The sequence below is a fragment of the Erinaceus europaeus genome, chromosome 20, assembly GCF_950295315.1.
Source record: "Erinaceus europaeus chromosome 20, mEriEur2.1, whole genome shotgun sequence".
Classification (NCBI taxonomy): Eukaryota; Metazoa; Chordata; class Mammalia; order Eulipotyphla; family Erinaceidae; genus Erinaceus; species Erinaceus europaeus.
Genome location: NC_080181.1, coordinates 5,064,129 through 5,089,030, shown reverse-complemented (window position 1 = coordinate 5,089,030; position 24,902 = coordinate 5,064,129). Strand labels below are relative to the sequence as shown.

The window sequence follows — 24,902 nt, the reverse complement described above, 5'->3', positions numbered from 1 at the left end:
AACTATAAGCCTCTGTGCCTCCGCAGACAGAGTTCCTTGACCTCCTGGGTGAGATCTTTATAGCAATGCTAACACACCATGAAAAAATGAATGTCTAGTTCCAAACTCAAGAACAAGAAAACAAATAACCCATCCAAAAATGGGGAGAGGACATGGACAGAATATTCACCACAGAAGAGAACCAAAAGGCCAAGAATCATATGAAAAAATGTTCCAAGTCTTTGATTGTCAGAGAAATGCAAATAAATAAAGACAACAATAAAATGAGATGCTACTTCACTCCTGTGAAAATGTCATATATCAGAAAAGGAAGCAGCAGCAAATGCTGGAGAGGTTGTGGGGTCAAAGGAACACTCCTGCACTGTTGGTGGGAATGTCAATTGGTCCAACCTCTGTGGAGAACAGTCTGGAGAACTCTCAGAAGGCTAGAAATGGACCTACCCTATGACCCTGCAATTCCTCTCCTGGGGATACATCCTAAAGGAACCTAACACATCCATCCAAAAAGAGCTGTGTACACATATGTTCTTAGCAGCACAATTTATAATAGCCAAAACCTGGAAGCAACCCAGGTGTCCAACAGCAGATGAGTGGCTGAGCAAGTTGTGGTCTATATACACAACGGAATACTACTCAGCTATTAAAAATGGTGACTTCACTGTTTTCAGCCGATCTTGGATGGACCTTGAAAAATTCATGTTAAGTGAAATAAGTCAGAAACAGAAGGATGAATACAGGATGATCTCACTCTCAGGCAGAAGCTGAAAAACGATCAGAAGAGAAAACACAAGTAGAACCTGAACTGGAACTGGCATATTGCACCAAAGTAAAAGACTCTGGGGTGGGTGGTGGGGAGAATACAGGTCCATGAAGGATGACAGAAGATCCAGTGGGGGTTGTATTGTTATGTGGAAAACTGGGAAATGTTATGCATGTACAAACTATTGTATTTACTGTTGAATGTAAAACATTAATTCCCCAACAAAGAAATTTAAAAAAGTGAATGTCTACCCAGTCTGTCCTTGAGTTTAAACTTCTGGAGGACAGCAACCGTATCTTATTAGCTTTTATATCTTCACAGACAGTATTTGGCATATAACTCAATGTTTAATAAATATGTGGTAAGTGGAACTCTGTCCACTGCTCATCCCCCTACCAATTTTTTATTTTATTTATTTTTTTGATTGTCAAATGGATGCAGTCTAAAATGCTTCAGTTCTTTTTTACTAGGAGCTACTGTGAATTAAAGATTTAATCTTTCATTATGTACCTACCTATTTTTTTTCATATTGCCCAGTTTCTCAACCTCAGCACTTAATGAAAATAGCATGAATTAAATATATATCACGACAAAGCATCACTCCAGCATATGCAATGCTGGGGGCTGAACTCTGGACTTCAGTCTTGTAAATTCTTTGTTCTCCTTCGGTGCTGCGTCTCTTTCCAGGCTGCAGCCTCAGCACTGCAAACACTCTGGGCCAGAAACCGCCCTGTTGGAGGATAGGGGAGGGAGGCTTCCCAGTGTATTCGAGGTTGTTTGCAGCATGACCTCTTCCTACTTGATGCCCATACCACTTGCACCACTCTGACAATCACAGATCTCTGCAGGTGATGCCAGTGGGATAAAATCACCTGCTTGAGAACCGCTGATTGTGTCTGTTGGAGATTTTACAAAAGGGGCAAAGAGAACACAACAAAGCAAGAGCCAAAGTCTTGTCTAAGACAGATTAGCTGGCCTGTACAGGATTATGTGACTCCAAAGTGAGAGCCACATTCCCCCAGGCCGTGACTGAATCACAGTGAAATAAAGCCTGGTCTGAAGGATGAGGGGTACTGCTCTTTATAAAGGAGGTAAGCACACCTGGTAGTTTCTGGCACCTACAGATCTGAGGATGCGCTTATTCAATCTGAACATGATGTAGGATGGCTTTGGAGAGTTGTGTAAGTCAACAAACACTGACCAGCAGGACAAAGCATTTAGGGTTTGCCATGAATATGTTCACTTTCTGTAGTGGTGGTTGCATGTTCCAACCTTTGTAGTTTCTGCCATCTGACTCTTTTCTACTCCCATTGTTGTACCAATAACTGAGACAGAAAGACCCAGCCTGTGGAGCTAGGTAAGTCCTGCATTCAGTGAGGATGATCAGATGTTCTTTTTTTCCCCCTTTGTTGCCCTTGTTGTTTATTGTTGTTATTATTGTTGTTGTCGTCACAGATGTTGGATAGGAGAGAAATGGAGAGAGGAGGGGAAGACAGGGGGAGAGAAAGATAGACACCTGCAGACCTGCTTCACTACCTGTGAAGCGACCCCCCTGCAGGTAGGGGGCTGGGGGCTTGAACCGGAATCCCTGTGCCGGTCCTTGTGTTTTGTGCCATGTGCACTTAACCCACTGTGCTACCGCCCAACTGGCCAAGAGCCAGATGTTCTTTAGCCATATAAGTGCTTCATGACAACACACCTGCATCTGACTGCATCAACATGTAATTACATCTGTTAAGCCCCCTTTTAGAAAGCAAGACAGGCCATCAGAGTCTCAGCTTTAAAACAATTTCCAAAGGAAGTAGTATATCAGCACGGAATACGCTGATAATACATACTCGAATGAAACGGTCCATTTTAGTATCACTTCTTTTATCTTCTTACCATCTGTAGCAAGCACAATTTTCATTAATTAATTAATTATTTGTCATAAATTTTCATTAAGTGAACCACTTCACTTTGGCCAAATTTTCATTTATACAATATATATGGCACAGTGTCTAAATGAAATATATATATGCCCTGATGGTTATTTATGAGGTTTGGTTTCCACGATGAATCCAACATTCCTGATGGCTGAATGGATCTCTCTCTCTCTCTCTCTCTCTCTTTCTATTTGATAGGGCAGAGAGGTTGAGAGGAAGGGAGAAATAGAAAGGGAGAAAGAAAGATACCCACAGCTTTGCTTCACTGCTCATGAAGCTTCCCCTCTATAGGAGGGAGTGGGGGCTTGAACCTGCATCTTTGCACATGGTAGTATGTGTACTCACCCCAACCTCCACCCCATCCAAATCCATGTTTATTTGCACGGAGCCTCATGCTCATCAGGGTCAATAATCTGACAAGACTCACTCCATGAATCCTAATGCATCATGTCTTCTAGAATGCTTTAACAATCTTCAGTCAGGACTTTGCCGTGAAAATTACAAAGAGCTGCCCAGGTAGTAGTGTGGTGAATTGTGGCAATTTTGGACTTGCCAACTTAAGGTCCTTAGTTTACTCCTTGGCATAGTATATGTGCTGTTATTGTCTCTGTCTCTTCCCTTGTCTCTCTGTCTCTCCCCCCACTCACATAAAATCTTTTTTCAATTTAATTTTTTTAATTTATAAAATGGAAACACTGACAAAACCATAGGATAAGAGGGGTACAATTACCACCACCAGAAATAAATCTTTTAAAATTAAGGAGAATAACTAAACCTATGTTTGCTGACAAGTGATTAAAAGCAGTACGAAAGCATTACATAAAGGAACACTGGACCTTTTCAAAATCTCTTAATATCATACACAAAGGTTTGCACTAATACAACCTCACAAGGGAAAAAAAAAACCCTAGTGTGGAGTAGAGCATTTTCTAGAATGCCCTAAACTGGATATATAGCTTGAGAGGCAGACTCTGCCCAGTTCTCGACATAGACTTCAGCATGAAAGGTCACGCTGTCCTGGAGAACAGGTCTCCATGGCCTTGGGTGTGCTTTCATTGTGCTGTGGAAGACAGAAAAATAAAGAACTGCTCTTCATGCCTTTCTTTTGGGCAAGGGCAGCTCATCTCTTGGCAAGCCTACTGCATTCCTCCTAGATTTGGAAGCAGCCCACCCAAAGTCCTGGAAGTCTTGCCACCCTGGAACTTTGGTTTGAAATAGTAATTGAGAAAGGAGATGTACACAGGGAGGCTCCCCCCACCTGCACAAGTATCTTCTGAGTGTTCAGATACTCTCTACCATTACCCCAAGTTCCCCACCCCTCAGCTTGGTGCAGGTGCCTCACAATCATCTCCCCCTTCCTCCTTTTGAAATGCCTTGAGGATCAGTCACAAGCCCCCTATTTTCCCAACTCCCTCCTCTAATTTGGTTGCCAGTTATCATTCCCATATAATGGAGGTATCTTGCCTCTCATGGAAGTCTTTTATGAAGAAATCTGATTTCCACTTTTTGCATGCACAAACACCATAGTTGCCTGTGGCTGGGGTGTAATCTTTTGAAAAGGGGGACTTGTAATCATGGTAAAGGCACTCCATCAAGTGCCTTGAATGCTTAGGAAGATTTTAGCAAACAGTGAGAATCCCATATCTTACTTTTCTATATAGTCATAAGTACTGAGAGCTGTGTTCGTTCATACTGACCTAATCTTAGACAGAAGCGCACATTATTCTCACTCCGAGATACAGTTTTAGAGAAAAACAGTGCTGTTCCTTGTCTATGTTATTTGAGTAGTAATAAAGATGTCTGCACTGGGCACCCTAGGAGGGTCAGAGGCCCTATTCAGAAATAAGAAAAGATAATGGAGGTAGAATAAAACTAGATCTGAAGGTGTGCCATTATTTTGATAGTCTGTAGTGCATTGTTGAGCTTAGGGTATTGAGGCGCTTTCATAACTAAATCTAAATGAGTGACAGTGAAGTTCTGAACTTTTCAAAATCCCAATTTGGTTTATATACTCTTGGGCGACAGAACTGCATTTCAAATAGAACACACCCTGACATGGGCTTTGCCAGGCCTAGATTTGTTTGTCATTCAGATCCACAATGAGGAAACAACAAAGCTTAGAACAGTATCTGGTACACATATCAGGGGCAGTTATACCAGACCACCTTGGAAATGTGGTTAGATCTGTACTTGTAAAAGGAGCCTGAATGAATGTTATTCACGAGCATTTGAAGACATTAGGTACCAGGGCTGGGTCCTGAGGCACATGTTACAATGCTCAAGGACTCAGGTTCAAGGCCCTGGTCTCCACCTGTGGGGGGAAAGCTTTGTGAGTGGTGAAGCAGTGTTTCAGCCCTATTTCTCTCTCTCTCTCTCTCTCTCTCTCTCTCTCCCTCATCCTCCCTCTCCCTTTCTCTCTCTCCCTCCCTCCACCTCCCCTCTCAATTTCTGGCTGTCTTTATGCAATAAATAAATAAAGGTTAAAAAAGACATTAGGTACCTGTTCTTTTTGAATGTGGCATTGACTCTGAAAAACCAGGGGGAAGAAAGCACTAGACACTGGAAATATGGGATGACCAATAGCAAGGACAAAAATGCTGCAAGCAAGATTGTTAATAAATGATGATGCTCCAGTGCTAGTGCATGTGAAGCTCGTGCTATTATATGGGCCTAGAAAGATCCACCCCCCAAAGTCTGCTCAGAGCAACCCAAGTAGTGCAGTTCTTACAGTGTCTGAGGTTGTCATACCTGAGAGTCCTTCTCTCATCTGGGCAACACAATCCCCTGCCTCTCTTAAAAGTAAAGCCCTTGTACAGGGGAGCTCCAGAGTTCAACTAAACATGAGCGACGTGTTCAGCCTCCCAGATTACTTCACTGCACACACCTACTGGAAACAGAATGTCTTCATGTCATGTATACCTGAATGCATTTCAAATTCTAACAAGTTATATAAGCATTCTGGGGCATTCCTCTGAGATCTTATGAAGCAGATGCATGCGGGTGTACTATCTAGGAAGCACTTGGGCAACTGTGTCATGTGTCCCCACCACCTTTGTTCCCCAGAGTTATTTAATTTCACTGTCAGGGGTTATCAAAGGAAAAAGGAAACATAGAATAAGAAATGGTTGCCAGAGTCATTTCCATTACACTGAAATTTAACCAAGGTCTTCTTTTGGCAGATGACTTCTCCACCACTGGAAGTTTTCTTGGAGGGAACAGTGAGTATTGAGTTAAGTACTAAGTACTGAGTTAAGTATTAAGTGTTAGCAGCTAGTATTTGGAAGCACTTGGTATTTTGAAAACAACAGATCACTTTTAATTTCTTTTTTTTTCTTTTTATGTGGCACGCCACAGAACAAATGCATGCAAGACACTGCTTAATGTTCTCCCTAGCCCATTTTTTTTCTCCCTTTACCTTTTAGGAAGAGTGACAAATACATAAAGGAGAGAGACACCACAGCATCTCTCTACCATCCATGGAGCTTTCCCAGGGAGGCTCATGCTGCAACCATGTGCTGCTAGGGCCTCAGCCATGGTCCTTGTGCTGGAAAAGCTTGTGTTCTATTGGCTGAACTAGCTCCAGCTCCAGACTGCGCTTATTTTGTTCGAGAGCTTTATACTATGGAGATGTATGAGGTGGAGTTTATCATCTTGATATAGCAATTCTTTTTTAAAAAAATAATTGAGGTAGCATTAGTTTACAAGACTTTCTATGTTTTAATGTGATTTCACACCTCCTCAGAATGCATCTCACCACACCAAGCCTACCACCTAAGCACCAGTATGGCTCTACCACATCCCCTGGGCCCCCTCTCTCTCTTCAGTAATTTCTTCCTCTGGTAGCTCTGTGGTCAGAACACAGGGTCTGTTTTTGTTTGGTTTGTGATGGAAGTTCTTGAAAAAAAAGTAATCCAGGTTGAGTTAATGGTAGTTTTTGATAACTAAGCATTTTTGTATAATCAATATGAACTTAATTTCAGAAAGTTCATTTTTATTTTTTATTGCTACCTGTGTTATCACTGGGGCTTGGTGCTAGCACTACAAATCCACTGCTCTTGGAGTCCATTTTTTTTCTGAATTTTTTTTTAAATGAGATAGGACAGAAAGAAATTGAGAGAGGACAGGGAGATAAGAGAGAGGGAGAGAAAGTTAGAAAAATTCAGACCTGCTTCAGCACTTGTGAAGAGAACTCCCTTCAGGTAGAGAGTGAGGGCTCAAACTTGGGTTCTTTTTTAAAAAAAATATTTATTTTATTTGTTTATTCCCTTTTGTTGCCCTTGTTGTTTTATTGTTGTACTTATTATTGTTGTTGTGATTGATGTCGTCATTGTTAGATAGGAAAGCAAGAAATGGAGAGAGGAGGGGAAGACAGAGAGGGGGAGAGAAAGACAAGACACCTGCAGACCTGCTTCACCGCCTATGAAGCGACTCCCCTGCAGGTGGGGAGCCGGGGGCTCGAACTGGGATCCTTACACCGGTCCTTGCTCTTTGCGCCATGTGCGTTGCGCTTAACCCACTGCGCTACCACCTGACTCCCTAAACCTGGGTTCTAGCGCTTGGTAATATAGGCGCTTAACCAGGTGTGACACCACCTGGCCCCCATTTCTTATTTTCTTTCTATTTTTATTTGATAGGGCAGAGAGAATTAGGAGGAGAGAGACAGAAAAGGAGAAAGCTAGACACTGTAGACATGCTTTACTGCTCCTGAAGTGTCTGGCCTGCAAATGGGGATGGGGTTTGAACCCAGATTACTGCACATTGTAATGTGTATAACCAGTCAGATGCACCACTGCCTAGCCCTAAAAGGTTTTAAGCACTAGAAAATGTGTGTCACTGACTTATTCAGGATCATTATGAATATATCCTCTGAGTCTCCTCACTGGTAGAATGATGAAGTTGAGCTAGCCATATAATCTGATGACTGCAGAACTGTCTTATCTGTAGTACTTATGAGTTCACTAAATACTGAATCTTTGGAAAATGATTGATGCACATGTTTCTTTCAGTAACCAACGTTCAGTGGATACTCATTTATCTTAATGACAATAGCTTTCTTATAGTCAGTTGAAATGTTACTAACATAAAATGCCTAATTGTTCTTTGAAAGAATGCTGGAACCTTATGCCAGCAAGGAAAATAATATTTTAAAAGCATGGCAATAAATGAAGAACAGTACTCAAAATTATTTACTGACCAAGTGATGTAAAGAGATAAGAGAAAAATACTGGATAGTTTCACATATATGTGGAAAATAGATAACAAAAAAAAATTAAAAAGAACTTTCCAGAAAAAGAAGAAAAAAAAAGGTAACCAACCAAATGGTGTCTCAGCTCTTAGACCTTCTGAGGAACTGTGGTGGTTATGAGAGGGTGGCAAAGGACTTCAGTGGAGGTGGCAGGGACTCACATATGCCATGTGTGGGTGTGAAATTATGGCCCTGAGACCTTACACTTTTGTAAACCAGTTAGATCACAAATAGTAAAACAATGCAAACTTATTCTAATTCTTGTGTTTTATTTACTTTCTTTATTATCTTTTTTAAAATTTATTTATTGGATAGAGACAGCCAGAAATTGAGAGGAGGAGGGAAGCTAGAGAGGGAGAGAGACAGAGAGACACCTGCAGCCCTGCTTCACCACTCACAAAGCTTTCCCCCTGCAGGTGGGGACTGAGGGTTCAAACCCAGGTCCTTGTGCACTGTAGCATGTGTGCTCAACCAGGTGCGCCACCACCCAGCTCTGTGTTTTATTTACTTTCTATCTGAAAGACAAACACATGTGTGTCTGCACAGTGAGGTTCCCTATGTGACAGAGCACAGTTCAGCAGAGGCTGGAGAGGGTGTGTTCAGTGGCTGCACAGTGGGGCAGTGGCCAGATCTGAGGATGTCTACTGTCATATGAAATTTCTTTTTTACTAAGGCAACTGAGTAGCATGACTAGTAATTAAATTGAGTCAAGATTCTAACCAGATTAGATTTCTGATGTCAATGAAAGAGAGGCTGGAAACAACCTTAGAACGAATATCATTCCTTAAATCTGCTACTTTCACATTTCCCTTTTCATAGCCCATCAATCTACTCTTTATTCCAGAGCATTCTGCTCATGAAACGTTGCTTCTTTTGTATTTGGAATTCAATTGCATCCCTTCTTGAAAGATTTATCATCTAGCTTACTGCCCAGTCAAAAGCACTTGGATCTACACTTGTTTTTCTTATTCCAAAGAGTATTCTCATTTTATATTTCTTTTTATTAGCTAGAATCCTTTCAAATTGTACCATTTGCCATTTTATCTTAAAGAAAAGTATATTCCATTTCCCCAGGGAACACCTATCTTTTTATCTCTGAATTCTCAGTCTGAACATCCTTTTAAGCATGTGAAACATGAGTTACAATGAGGCAACTCCTTAATTCTTGAAATTCAGGCTGTCAAAGAGGCCAAAAATCATGCTGCAAGGTTCATGCATCCCAAGTGTCACCATATTTTACCTTCATTAAGTTATTATGATATTTACTGAATTTATCTTTTACTAAATAGCAGGGTTTTAAAGTGCCCTGTAGAAATTCTTGTATGTTATGGCACTTGGGATTTCATATGTTTTATTGCAGAACTCCTAGGCCAAAATTTATATTCTTTTTTAAAAAGAATATAGAGATAGAGAAAGGGAAAAATTGAGACAGTAGGGGGAGATAGAGAGTTAGAGAGACAGAGAGTACACCAGTAGCTCTACTTCACCACATGTGAAACTTTCCCCCAGCAGGTGGGGACCAGGGGCTTTGAACCTGGGTCCTTGTGCACTATAATGTGTGTGCTTAACCAGGTGCACCACTGCCTGCCCCCACCCCAACTTATATTCTTTTAATGGGTATTGCTTTTTCTACAGTAAATACAATAGTTTGTAAATGCATACTATTTCTCAGTTTTCCATATAACAATTCAACTCCCACTAGGTCCTTTGTCATCCTTCTTGGACCTGTATTCTCTCCCCCCCGCACCCCAGAGTCTTTGACTTTGGTGCAATACACCAACTCCAGTTCAGGTTCTACTTGTGTTTTCTCCTCTGAGCTTGTTTTTCAACTTCTGCCTGAGAGTGAGATCATCCCATATTCATCCTTCTGTTTCTGACTTACTTCACTTAACATGAATTTTTTAAGGTCCGTCTCCAAGATCAGCTGAAAACGGTGAAGTCACCCTATTCTTTTTATTTAAAATATATTTAGAGAGGGACTAGCAAAATATTTCACATGGATAGTATGCTGCTTTGCCATGCATGCAACCCAGACTCAAGACTTACTTCCACTATACTGGAGAAAGCTTTGATGCCATGGTCCCCTTTACTCTCTCTCTGCCTTGTTGTGTCTGTCTGTCTGATAAGTTATCTTAAAGTGGTGAAGCCCCAGTGATGACTATTCAATAACTATTGCTCACTATGCCTGTATAAAGTGTTTATTCTTTTTTTTAAACTTTTTTATTGAGGGGGTTAATGCTTTACAATGTAGTCTTTGTATATAATTTCCTTATGCGTGTACATGGCCCTCACAGCACAAGTGTCTGCACACCTCACTTAATATTCAGAGCAGGCCCTTTGAGGTAGGTCATGTTTTCTTTATGCTCTACGTAAGGAAAATGAGGCTAAAAGAGGGTAAGTAGCCTGACAGGTTCACAATTAGAAAGCAACACGTTAAACTAAGCCTAACATCATAAGATTTCCGTCAAGGCTCATATTCTTGGGACACCTAGGAGCACAGTAAGGGAAAACCATATTAGCTATAGCAATTTACAGCGAAGCAGGTATCAACTTCCTTGTGAATCCCGAATTCCCCATGATAGTGTTAGAACTTCCTCTATCTAACTGGAATCACTATTCCATTCTTAGTAAGTTAAACTTAGATTAAAAAAAAAAAGACTTTCCAGACCTATTTCTTGTCTTCATTCAATGTAAACTGCTCAGGCATAAGATAAAATTAAATGTTTTCAACAAATTAAGCATTTGCATGCACATTCACACTCATATATTTACTTATTTATTTATACTTTGCCAGGGTCTCTCATAAGCATGATTATAGATAGCTCTCCTGGGCTGATACCCCTCTGCCATCCTTTTCACTTCAAAAAAACAGAGATAAACATGGAAGGAGGCACCAAGAATGGGGGTCAGAGAAGGAGAGACACTATACCACCACTTCACTATCCACAGAGCTTCGCTTGTGTGATGCTAGGGTTCAAAACTGAAGCTTTACACCTGGTAAGGTGCATATCCTGCAAGGTGAGCTATTTGCTGGCTCATCCACGAATCTTCTTGTGCTGAAACCAACTGCAATTTGCACACCTTTTTGCAGCAATATACTTAGATTGTATTATCTCACACAACACAAACCCAGGAGGAGTGTGAGCTTTATGGTGCTTATTTTATTCTCAAGACTATCTTCATGTACTCAGACCCTTCAAGCCTCTTCCTCTTGGTAACAAAATGGTTGCAGCAGTTCTGTAAGTCAACTTAAGAAGTGACTAGGGGGACCGGGTGTGGCTCACCTAGTCAAGTGCTCACATTATAGTGTGCAAGGACCCAGGCTCAAGCCCCTGGTACCTATCTTAGAGGGGAAGCTTCATGAGTGGTGAAGCAGGGCTGCAGGTCTGTCTGTCTGTCTCTCTCTCAATAGTAAATAAATAAAATGTAAATAGATTTTTTTAAAAAAAGAAAGAAATTACTAGGTCCAGTGGAAGAAGAGGGAACATTTCCTATTCTGACCACTTACAGGGAAAATGAAACTTGTAGAAAGGGGATGGAAACTTAATGACAGGCTGGGTGTGGTAGTGAACATCAGGAAATGGTCAGCCTTGACATGAACATTGCTTCTATCCAGGAAATAACCCACACTTAGGAAAGCATGCCCACAGGCATGTTTTCTGTAACAATGCTGTTAGATGATGTTACTAGATCTCCAGTTCTTCAGATGCAGAAACTGAGGCCCAGAGACAGTAAGTGCTTGACACGCTGAGCCAGATCTGGTGTATGCTCTTTCTCCTAAACAGAGATCAGCATACTAGGTAGCTGTCCTTATTTCCAGACCCCCATTCCTCTTCTCAGTTTTATGGTAGGTATGAACTATTGAGTATACACATACTAATCTAATTTCCCTGTCCTTTATTGACTAAGCAATTTCTACATCATTGGCTACTCATGAGAACAAAACAAAAACACTGCAGAATTGTAGTAAAAAATTCTGGTGTCCGTTGGAAGTAGTAATAGGTATAGGTGTGACTTAGAAAGGAAGAAAAAGCAAGACCACAGAAAAAAATGGGTGATTCTATATAACTACAGACAGCTGCAGAAATAACAAGCAGCCCGTATCAGTGACCTACTGCAGCTTCTAATGGAGGGAATGGAGACACAGGATCTGGTGGTGGGACAGTGTGGAATCTGCCTCTCTTATCATTTTATAAACTAGTAATAAGTCACTTATAAGAATAAATAAAATAAAAATAAAAGCATCAGAGGAAAAAAAAAAGATTCTGGTGTCCATGCCCTACTTCATACAAATTACGTGAAAATCTTTGGAAATGGTAAAGAGAGTTTGTTAAAAAGCTCCCTGAAGTGATCAATAATCAGCTAAAATTAAATAATACCCTAAAGATAAGCTTCTCTCTTAAAATATGGCTCTGCCCCTTTATCACCATTTTCAGGTATATATTACAGAGTAGAGCTTGTTAATGCAGACCCTCACGAAAGGGAACTCTAAAAGATGTGCTTGATTTAGGGAGAAAGGATTCCAAGTGGCATGTCTGAGAGGCAAAATGGGATAATTAACCAATATGACTGCTAATAGTAGTAACAAATATGGTATCTAGTTAAAAAATATAAAAATCACCCACATTAAAAAATGAAGTCTATAATTTGCCAGTTGGTTTAGATGAAATCAATTTATTCTAATCCCTGCATCATTAAGAAGTAGAAATATATTAATCTTATGTTGATTTTGATTATTTACTTATTTATTTTGACCAGAGAACTGCTCATCTCTAACTATTGGTAGTGCTAAGGATAGAACCGGGAAGCTCTGGCATGACTTAGTCAACCCAAAGGAAACTTTATGAAGAAATGAGATGATATAGAGAAAGGGAAGAACAAGCAGACAGCATAAACTGACATGACACCTATAAACCACAAATACATCAGTAATCACAATATGAATAGCTTAAATTTTCTAGTTTAAGCAACCAAAAAGTCAAAGACTATCAAAATCAAACCTATGCATAAGTGGTGTGCACAATACACTTAAATTATAAGAAAAACCAAGAATAAAAAAGGCTAAAGGAACGAAAAATAACATTTTAGCCAACAGTTAACCAAAAGAAAACTATTAAATATGATAGAATGAACTTTGAGGCAAAGATGATTGATAAAAATTTCAAGTTCACCTTTGGTGGTGGGAATGGTGTTAATATATACTCCTGGGCGCTGGGTATTGGCACAGTGGGTTAAGCGCACATGGCACAGAGCACAAGGACCGGCTTAAGGATCCTGGTTCGAGCCCCCGGCTCCCCACCTGAGGAGGGTTGCTTCACAGGTGGTGGAGCAGGTCTGCAGATGTCTATCTTACTCTCCCTATCTCAGTCTTCCCCTCCTCTCTTGATTTCTCTCTGCCCTATCCAACAACGACAATAATAACAATAACAACGATAAACAACAAGGGCAACAAAAGGGAAAAAATAGCCCCAGGAGCAGTGGATTCACTGTGCAGGCACCGAGCCCCGGAGACCACCCTGGAGGATATATATTAATTTATAGTCTTATAAATCACCGTATTAAATTTTTTTCAATTTCAATTTAGCAAGGAGAATTTACTATTTTAAGCACATAGTCACGTAACTATGGCAGATTTTGTTTTCTGTAAAGATATATTTATTTTGTTAGGAGCTAGAGGGAAAACGACAGCATTACTCCAGTACACACAATGCCAGGGATAAACGTGCCACCCCATATAAACATGTCCAGCACTCTATCTACTATGCCACCTCCCAGTTTACAACAGCGAGCCATTTTTTACACATACTTATTTCCTCCATTCTTTTTCTCTGTGTCTGTTGAAGTTATAATTGTATATCCCCCACGAATCTGATTGATCAAGCTGATAAATGTTAGAGAGGTATAGAAGATTTGAAATAAAAAAAAAATCAAACCTAAATTTAATGGGCACAGCACATAGCACAGTAAACCACCAAACTACACATATTTGTTACATCTAGCCAACAGAGAATATTCTTTTAAAAACACTGCAGAGTGGAAAATAGAACTTTTTTTCTTGAAAGGGAATCATAGAGATTGCCCTCTGACGTTAAAAAATTAAGATGTAAATTCCAAATGGATCTTGGACTTGGATGTTAGACCAGAAACTATCAAATATTTAGAAGAAGATATTGGCAGAATTCTTTTCCACCTAAATTTTAAAGGCATCTTCAATGATATGAATCCAATTACAAAGAAGACTAAAACAAAAATAAACCAATGGGACTACACCAAATTAAAAGGCTTCTGCACAGTAAAAGAAATCACCATCCAAACAAAGAGACCCCTTACAGAATGGGAGAAGATCTATACATGGCATGCATCAGACAAGAGACTAATAACCAAAATATATAAAGAGCTCACCAAACTTAACAACAAGAAAACAAATGACCCCCATCCAAAAATGGGGAGAGGATATGAACATAATATTTACCAAAAAAAGAGATTCAAAAGGCCAACAAAAATATGAAAAAATGTTCCAAGTCACTGGTTGTTAGAGAAATGCAAATAAAAACAACAATGAGATACCACTTCACTCCTTTGAGAATGTCATACATCAGAAAAGGTAGGAGCAACAAATGCTGGAGAGGTTGTGGGGACAAAGGACCCTCCTGCACTGCTGATGGGAATGTAAATTGTGGAGAGCAGTCGGAGAACTCTCAGAAAGCTAGAAGGGGACCTTCCCTATGACCCTGCAGCTCTTCTCCTGAGGATATAGCCTAAGGAACCCAACACACCCATCCAAAAAGATCTCTGTACACATATGTTCTTAGCAGCACAATGCATAATAGCCAAAACCTGGAAGCAACCCAGGTGTCCAACAACAGACGAGTGGCTGAGCAAGATGTGGTCTCTATACACAATGGAATACTACTCAGCTATTAAACATGGTGAATTTAGGGGGCTGGGCGGTAGCACAGCAGGTTAGGTGCACAGAGTGCAAAACACAAGGACTAGCATAAGGATCCTGGTTGGAGCCTTTTCCCTCTACCCCTGCTCCCCACCTGCAGGGGGACACTTTGCAAGTGGTGAAGCAGGTTGTTTATCTTTCCCTTTCTGTCTTCCCCTCATTTCTTCATTTCTCTCTGTCCTATTCAACAACAATAGCAGCAGCAGCAGCAGCAACAATAGCAATGGAAAAAAAAGACCCTCTAGGAGCAGTGGATATGCAGTGCAGATACTGATGCCAAGAGGAAAAAAAAAAACCCTGGAGAGGTAAGTAACCCTGGAGGCAAAAAAAAAAAAAAAAAATCACCTTCTTCACATCATCTTGGATGGTGCTTGAAGAAATCATGTTCCTTCATGAGATCAGCCAGAAAGAAAAAGATGAATATGGGATGATCCCACTCAGAAACAGAAGTTGAAAAATAAGAACAGAAGGGAAAACACAAAACAGAACTTGGATTGGGTTTGGTGTATTGCACCAAAGTAAAGGACTCTGTGGAGGGGGGAAGGTTCAGGTCCTAGAACATGATGGCAGAGGAAGATATAGTGGGGGTTGAATTGTTATGCAGAAAAATGAGAAATGTTACATGTGTACAAACTGTCTTCATTGTTGACTGTAAGCCATTAATCCCCCAAAAAAGAAAAAGAAAATAATGATTTCAAGGGTTCAGGCCATAAAGGACATGTTACCATGCATAAGTACCTGAGTTTACCACTCCCTCCCACCAACCTGAAGGGAGGGGAATTAAAAAAAAAAAAAAAAAAAAAAAGGAACTAAGGAAATACCAATCTTCTAGCCTACAGACCCTGGTATCAATGTACTGTGGTTGGTTTATGAATAACTTGGAAGATTTACAACTCCAAGGAAATGGAAAGAAAAATGAGTCAAATATAGACCACTTTGGAAAATGAGTCCAATCTAAATCAGTATGAAAAGATTTCAACGTTCCCTAAATCAAAACAGACCAGAGTATTTCTGACCTGCAAATTAAGATGCTTTGTTTGAGTCTACACAGGGCTTTGTAGAGTGTCCTCTCTGTGCTCTTAACCAGAACAGTCATGAAATATATACCTCAGCAGAAGAGGAAAACAGAAATTGTTCAAAGGAATTTCCTAGAGAGAATTCTACACAAGCATCTGTTTTTGCCATGGCCTCTTTCTTGCCTAGTTATAAATAGTGGAGGAATAAGAAACAAGTCAAGTTATAATAGTTGTGGATGGTAAAAATCTCTGTGCACCCTGGAGGATATGGACTCCTATGTAACTGCCGCTCTTCAGTAGAATCACAAAGTGACTAAAGTAAAACTGAACATGCAAAAGAATTCAGGAGGAAGATGATTTTTTAAAAAACACTCCTGATTAAGGGGAGAAGGTTAAAAAAAATCAGGGGTCAGGCGGTAGCACAGCAGGTTAAGTGCACTTGCCGCAAAGTGCAAGGACAGGTATAAGGATCCCGGTTCGAGCCGCCGGATCCCCACCTGCAGGGGAGTCTTCACAGGCAGTGAAGCAGGTCTGCAGGTGTCTGTCTTTCTCTCCCCCTCTCTGTCTTCCCCTCCTCTCTCCATTTCTCTCTGTCCTATCCAACAACGAACGACATCAACAATAACAATAATAACCACAACAAGGCTACAACAACAAGGACAACAAAAGGGGGAAAAATGACCTCCAGGAGCAGTGGATTCATGGTGCAGGCACTGAGCCCCAGCAATAACCCTGGAGGCAAAAAAAAATCATTCGGGCCAGGTGACGGCTCAGCCAGTAGAGTGCATACATTACTACACACAAGGATCTGGGTTCAAGCCTCTGATCCCCTCCTGCAGAGGGGAATTCTCATGAGTGATAGTCTCCTTTTCTCCTCCTCTCTATTTCTATCTCTCATCCTCTACCAGAAGGGGGGGGGGGGACAAGGCTGCTGGAACTGGTGAAGCTGTGTAGGCACTGCCCTTGAGTGACAGCCCTTGTGATTTTTGTCTTCTCTACTAAAACTTATCTTTTTTTTTTTATTGCCAAAGCTTGAAGACTCTAGTTTACTTGCCCTTTTCAGACAGAAAGACAGAGAAAAAAGAGAAGAGAGACCAAAAGACACCACAGAGCTGAAGCTCCACCCTGTGCAGGAATCCAGACTCAAAGTTGGGTTGTGTGCAAAGCAGAGCAAAGCAGGTGCCTTCCTGGAGAGCTCTCCTGCTTGCTCGCAATCTGCTCTCCTATGTCTTCAATCAGAGACTTGAACTGCTTATCCGGTTGTCGAAAACAATGGCTCACCTTCCTTGCCAGTTTCCCAATGCAGCGATGTTCCCGTCAAGCTAAATACTGGGAGAGGAGAATCCTAAATCATATCACCAAAGGGCCTCTCTGCTTTATCAATACCTAAGCATCCTGTTGCATCATTCTGACCCTCTGGTCTTCAGAAACCTAGGGATTTTGACACCCTGTCAGCTAGTATTATCATTATTTCTGAAGCTAATATAGACACTTAATCTATAAATCAGAGAAAGATGATATTACTAATTGTAGACATCTACCTGGTATTTCCAGATTAGCATGTTTTGTATATAACTCTGAAGTCAGCACATGGATGTTTCTGATATATAACTTTGACAATTTCATCTAGTAGAGGAAAGAGCATTAAAAATATTTGGTTTCAGAAAACTAAATTGTTTCTCCCCATGGGAGATAAGTATAAAAAATGTCAAGGAGAAAATTCTCTGCTTCACAGTTGGTTGCACGCCTCTTTAAAAGCCAGGGCTCCTTGACACCTAGCACCTCTGCTGATGACTGCTTTATGACGCACTTGTTCGGATTTCAGGCTCGAGGCTTCTGGATGTAAACTCAGGAACAGGACAGAATGTGTCTGTAGCAGCAGTAATGCCTGTGTCGATCTGAACCATTCTAAGGCTCCCTAGGTCTTGGGCTACCTTTTACTAGAGACTGGAAAACAGGTTGCTAATAAGGAAACAGAACGGAGCACACGGCTAGTCTGGAAAAGTCTAAGTCAGGCAAGCCCAGCTCACACGGAGGTGTGTTCTGTGTGGAGCAATAAAATAAGCAAACTCTCATGGATTTGGTGGAATTAAACTGGCTTCTGAGACACTTATATGTGGACTGGACCGACATCTACAAGCTAGCCCTGCACAGACTGAGGGTTTATTACGCAGCACCAAGAATGAAGAGTTAGCATAGAGGCAGCTGGGCAGCTGAAGCCCCCAGTAAAGTGCACATGCTACATCATGACCAAGGAACCAGGTTCAAGGCCCCGCTTGCCACCTGCAGGTGGAAAACTTCATGAAGCAGTGTTGTTCTTTGTGCTATATTCCACCCCACCCCCAACAATGTCTATCAATAATAATAAAAAAAAAAAAAAGGCTGTCAGGAGCAGTGGACTTCTTATACACACACGGCGCCCTAGGCTAGCCCTGGTGGCAATACTTATTATTATTTTTTCTAAAGAATTATTGCAGAAATACTTCTTGCAACAATTACTCCTCTCCCCTGTTCCATTAACAGACAAGTCTGTGTGTACCAGGGGACGTCTTCACTCCTGTACCTTCAGTTGGGGGGGAAACAGCTGCAAACTGCTACTGATGGCAACACTGGGGAGGACAATGACGGGCACTGTCACAGCAGGTCTGAGCCCTACTCGTGACATTGGGGCTGCTGTCCCAACTGCAGCTTCAGAGACAGGGAAACTGACCTCCCAGATCAAGATGTCAACCCGATTCCTAGAGCTCACAGGACAGTGCCACCGAGTGGGTTGTCCTGCCTTTCTGTCTCCCCCACCCAAGATGGCTCCAACAACCTCTGCTGCTGCGGACCCATTGCTGAGCGCCCACGCTGAGCAGCAGCCCCCCACCAGAAGACACGAGGGGGCTCTTCAGGTGTCTGCAAGGTGCACTTTAACCTCCCGCTCAACGGGAACAGCAGACTTCCTCATACTGCGGGGGCAAGGAGGGGATTCCTTTCTCTCGCTTTTCATATTTTTAATTTATTTTTAATGTTTACATTTCTCTTTATTTATTGGATGGAGACAGAAATCGAGGGGGGAGCGGGGAGACAGAGAGGAAGAAAGACAGAGACACCTGCAGCCCTGCTTCACCGCTGGCAAAGCTTTCCCCTTGCAGGTGGGGTCCAGGGCTCCAACCTGGGTCCCTGTGTATTGTAACACGTGCGCTCAACCAGCTGCCACCAGCCGCGGCCCCTCTCTTTGCCTCCAGGGTTACCGCTGGGGCTCGGTGCCTGTACTCTGAAGGCACTGCTCCTGGAGGCCATTTTTCCCTTTTTGTTGCCATTGTTTATCATTATTGTTGTCGTTGGACAGGACAGAGAGAAATGGAGAGAGGAGGGGAAGACAGAGAGGGGGAGAGAAAGATAGACACCTGCAGACCTGCTTCACCGCCTGTGAAGCGACTCCCCTGCAGGTGCCCCCCTTTTAATTTAAATGATTGTTCACACTGACAGGACAGAGAGAAACTGAGAGGTGAGGGAGAGATGAAAGAGAGGGAGAGAGAGCCCTGCAGCCCTGCCCCACCGTTCGCGAAGCTCCCTTCCTGCAGGTGGGGAGCGAGGGCTTGAAGCCCGGTCCTTGAGCGCGGTAAGGTGCATGTGTGTGCGGTTTCTCTTTTTCTTTTCTTTATGTAGGGAGAGGGGGAGGGGGAGGGGGAGGGAGGCGGCGGCCCGGCAGCTCCGCAGTGTGCAGAGCTTCCTCACGGGGTGCCCAGGGGGCCTGGGTGCTGGGTGGCATCGCGCTGCCCCAGCTGAGCTGACTCCGCCCCGCCTGGCATCTCTGGGTGCTGCACGTGACTCCGCACGAAGCCCAGGGGCCACCTTCGTCCTCGCAGCCCCCGAGTGGGGTGACACAAAGGGACAGGGCCCTGCTGTGGGAGGTCAGCTCCGTGTCGGCGCGGGCGGGGGCACCACCTCCCACCCCCACCCCAGGCCTGAAGAGGGGCGACCTCCCTGGGGGCCCCGGGCCCACCGTCCCCGCGTCCTCAGCTCGCCGGGCAGTTGTCACCTGACGTCCGTGGAAGTGCTTCTGAGGGCGCCCGCTCTCCTCAGGGCCTGTTGCCTGTGGGTGTGATCTAAGCGCACCGTGACGTGAACACGCTGAGACCTAAGCGTACCGTGACGTAAACACGCTGACCTAAGCGCACCATGACGTAAACACGCTGACCTAAGCGCGCCGTGAAGTAACCACGCTGAGACCTAAGCGCACCGTGACATAAACACGCTGAGACCTAAGCGTACCGTGACGTAAACACGCTGAGACCTAAGCGTACCGTGACGTAAACACGCTGAGACCTAAGCGCACCGTGACGTAAACACGCTGAGACCTAAGCGCACCGTGACGCAAGCTCTCTGGCTGACGCAAACCCACTGCCAGATTCCCACGCTGCCGGAAACGCGTCCCTTTCCAGCGGCTGTCGTGAAGCCGGAAGTCCTGGTCGGGTGACTGGCGCTCAGTGGGTGTCGCCTCCCCCGAGCAAGCTGGTGTTGTTGGAAGTCCTGGGTCTGCCGCTCCACATCCGCGTCGCCCGCGAAAATCAAGTGCGACCTCCAAGCGGGCGGTGCAGAAAGTCTCTCCACGACGAGACGCCACGGGGGCATGTGCTCGTTTCCCTGCGGTCCACACCGCGAGCTGAGACCGAGTATGACTTGATGAACCAGCGAGTCATCCAGGCTGCGTTCATTTTGTCCAGGAAGAATTTGTTTTCATGGCATCTACTCAGAAAGTCACCAGCCCAATACCAGATTGTAGAATTTCCAGTAATTATTTAAAATAGCATTAACTGTAATTGTACCATCCAATGGTTACTTATTAAAGACCCTCAATACATATTTACTGAATGTAAGGCATAAATTAAAAGGAAAAAATGATAAACACATTAATGATACGCGTAAAATAGTCTTTCAAAGTATCTTTATACATGCTCATTTCACAAATAGAAAAGATGTGGTATAAAAACTATCATAAAAAATGCACCAATAAAATAAAGCCTAAATTGTGACATCTAGTAATCTCTGAAATCCATAAATACTTTTATCACCTTGCAATGAAACAACAGTTTTGTAGTATTTGCTGATCCCTATTTTGAACATTCAGTACTTAAAATAATTTAAAATTTTTAATTACATAAATATTCATTAATCAACAAAAAGAAATGTGACTAGAGATTTTATTAAAGCAAAAGTTTTCTAATTCCAAAGCAAGGCACAGGACTAATGCTGAATGTTTACATCTTAATTGACTTTGAGCATATCTGTTTTCTTTCTCTCTCTTCATTTTATCCTTGTCAATGTGTGATTCCACTGCTTCAAGCAGACTATTTTCCAGTTTTAACTTCAGGTAGAGACATAGAGAAAAATAAGAGGAGACACCACAGCATTACTCTACCATTCCTGGAGCTGCCCCTGGTGCCATGTATGACACTCCCATGTAGTGCTGGGGGCTTGAGCTTGGGCCCTAGTGTGTGGCAATGTGTGTGTGTTCTACCAGGTGAGCAATATTCTGTCCCCTTGTCTGATTTCTAAAGCTTGTTCCTTCCAAAGAAAAGATCAGCCCAAGACTGAAAGGTGCCAGGTCAGCTGCCCTGGGCAATGGATGCACCTGCAAGAACAAGCATTAGGGAGAATCAGAGTCAGGGCAGAGTCAAGTTTTATCTCCCTCAGGATAATCTATCATGACCCTGTAGCTGAAGTCCTTAAAGTTTCCAAGGGACACATTAATCTGGGCCCTCATCATGAAGGTTAGATCAGCAGTCTACATGATTTTAAACTTTATCATTACAAAATTTGAATTCTGGCACAATCTATTTTATTTTATTACAGGGTAAGGAAAATATACTCACAATATAATGTTTTGTTGGGGAGAGAAGGTAGGCACACACATCCAAAGATTTCTCCTCCATTTTTTCATAACACTCCCAAAGATTTTAGAGACTTGTTTAGGTAAAAAAGAGAGAGAGAGAGAAAAAGTCAATTGAATGGTGGCTCTCCAGTCAAACCTAGATCACTCTGATTCCATGGTGATATTTTGTATATTATCAGTGGATTAAAATAACCATTATCCCATCCAGCTCCCAAAACAAAGAGAGATACCTTCACCGTTTGACATATGAATATCAGTCTCTGGGTTCAGCTACTGTCAGTGACTAGTTCATCATGGGCTTGAAACTACCTGGAAACACCTGTTGCCTGCTGTTGAAGGTGCAGAGTGCCAGTCCTCCCTGGGCTGGCCTGAAGCAGATCCCCATGCGATGGCTGCATGTGCATTACCCAGGAAAATGGGCAGAACTCTGCAGAGCAAACCTTGAGCCAATGGAACATACTGTGGAGAGTTGTTCCCCCTTTCTCCCTGCCAATGCACTATTCCGAGACTCAGTGTATTACAGCACATTCATTAAGGACTGTCTTTTAGGGGAAGCCATTTTATTTAACTTTATTTATTTATTTATTCCCTTTTGTTGCCCTTGTTTTATTGTTGTAGTTATTATTGTTGTTATTATTGATGCCATCATTGTTGGATAGGACAGAGAGAAATGGAGAGAGGAGGGGAAGACAGAGAGGGGGAGAGAAAGACACCTGCAGACCTGCTTCACTGACTGTAAAGCGACTCCCCTGCAGATGGGGAGCTGGGGGCTCGAACTGGGATCCTTACGCTGGTCCTTGCACTTTGTGCCACCTGCACTTAACCTGCTGTGCCACCCTCTGGCTCCCGGGGTGGCCGTTCTTATCTTGATGCTTTCTTCCTCCTTCTGTACTCTACCACCTGTCCTCTGAGGAGATTCCAGCACCTCCACATGTGCCATTCGCAAGTTCCTGCCCAGTGCAGAGCTAGCATAGAGTCTGCTCCGGCAGACGCGTCTACTGAATTTGAGAAACCATGGCATTTAGATGCCAAAGCGATGGTGAGTGGGTGTCCGGACTACTACTCCTGTCTCTATCTTTGTGAAGATTTTTGTCCAGGAAGCTACCTCATCAGAGCAGACAGTTGACCACCCCAAAATCACAGAGGTAGTTGCAAAGCCTGGTGAAGTCTTACCACCTAAGTCTTGACCATATGCTTTTCACCCCACAGTTTTGACCTTGACCTGTGACACAGGCACAAGCACAAAGGGGGTCAGTACATCTCACAAATCACTGGACCATATGTTCTTCCACCTTTTTTTTTTTTTTTCTTTTTACCAGTAGTCAGTTTTTACAGCTTTCATTCCAGGAAGAGGCAGTCATGATTTTTATACATAGTCGATCTACTTAATATCTACATTCCTAAGCATAAATTATTTTGGACTAGTATTACTTGATAATAGTTGCATAGTATCACTAATAAAACATCTCCTGTATTAGGGTCTGAGCACAAGACTTCAGAGTATTTTGAAACAACAACTCCCGAATATTAGCCCCAAGCTGACTCCATAGGGCTTCCCACTATGTGGTTCTAATCTGTGAATGATCAAATATGATCAGTTTATTTCAACAAACATGTTTGGGGATCATTTGAGCTAGTGGGCACCCAGCCCACTCTCTGACAGATTATCTAAATCAATTTTTTTCAACAGAAATCTTTCCTAGAGACTCTAGATTTCTCTGCGCAAGTCCCCAGAGCACTTAGCCTCACCGTGTGGAGGGAGCAATGGCAAATGGTGTGGCTGCATCCACCTTCATTCTTCCACTCTTCTAAGGAACGACTTTACAATTCTACACCTGCAGGAACTACATAGGAGTTGGTTTACTTTTGCAATCCCTGTGATCTGCACAGAGGAAGGCCGCACTAGATGTAGTAAATATTGCTTCAATTAAATGCTGACTCAGTTCACCTTACAGGGTGACCAGCCTGACATTTCTGCAGTGAAAGCCCCACATCCCACAGCCCCCCAATGCTAGTCCCAAGAAAACACAGATGGTGGATCACCCTGCTATAGGAGAGTACAGACTGCTCAAAAAAAACCAGGTCTTCTAAAGCATGAACCCTGAGACACTTCTGTGTATGCATATAGATAGACATTGCCAGACTGGAATTCTTTGAATTGTCTTCCCAAGACTCTTCCCCCAATTTACTAAGACCAGTTTCATGTTACTAGAATTATCTTAAAGACGCTTTCTCTGGCAAGAGATGAATTCCTCTGTTGTTAGAATTAGACTTCAAAGATGCTCAAGTGACCAAGCCAGTACATTGTGATGGTAGGTCACCGTGAAGGACTGTCCCATAAAGCATCAGAGGAAATATCCTTAGTCATCAGTGTCTGTGTCTTCTAACCTTTCTTTGATGCAGTAGAACTGGCAGGCCTGTTTACTCCTATATCCTGAAGGTGTGGCGATTAAAAACTATAGAAAAATATTCCTTATCAGCTCAAGATTTTACATTCATTTGTTAGACTCCACTTCCCTTTCTAACTGATGTCTCATAAAAGTAATGCAAAGTGGGAGTTGGGCAGTATAACAGTGAGTTAAATGCTTCACAGGTGGTGAAGCAGGTCTGCAGGTGTCTATCTTTCTCTCCCTCTCTGCCTTTCCCTCCTCTCTCCAATTCTCTCTGTCCTATCCAACAATAACGACATCAATAACAACAATAATAACTACAACAATAAAACAACAAGGGCAACAAAAGGGAATAAATATAAAAAAGAAGTAATGTAAAGCATCCATTCTGATTGTGTTAAAAATAGGAGAGGGGCCAGGAGACAGCTTACTTGGTAAAGTGTGCTTAACCATGTGTCCGGCTCTGCTTTCTAACCCTGGAAGCACATGAGTACTGTAGATGACACTGGGTGAGCTCTATGATGGGAGCAGTTCTCTCTCTCTCTCTTTCATCCCCACTCTTGCCTGTGTGTGCCTGTGTGTTCATTCTTCTCTATTTCTCTCAATTAAAATAAATAAAACCTAGGTCAGGGAGATTGCTCAGCAGGACTATACAGGCTCTCAACACATGTTTTGACACCAAATAAAAACACAGTAATAGGAAAGTATGCAAAGTAAACAGTTTCAAGTATCAGCC

General features: G+C 42.5%; 2 long non-coding RNA genes across 7 annotated transcripts in view; one reads left to right on the top strand and one right to left on the bottom strand.

The window, feature by feature from the left end:
* The window catches only part of LOC132534953 (uncharacterized), a 105,881-nt gene that overhangs the window by 5,750 nt on the left and 75,229 nt on the right, over nucleotides 1-24,902 (top strand). The gene's annotated exons all lie outside the window — the stretch shown is intronic.
* LOC132534952 (uncharacterized) overlaps nucleotides 20,814-24,902 on the bottom strand; it is a 108,368-nt gene continuing 104,279 nt past the window's right edge. For all 6 annotated transcript variants that reach the window (XR_009546717.1, XR_009546721.1, XR_009546718.1 and 3 more), the window contains 2 exons: nucleotides 21,757-21,847; nucleotides 20,814-21,515 (listed from right to left, as the gene is read on the bottom strand). This is a non-coding gene — a long non-coding RNA (uncharacterized LOC132534952). The remainder of the gene's footprint in view (nucleotides 21,516-21,756; nucleotides 21,848-24,902) is intronic.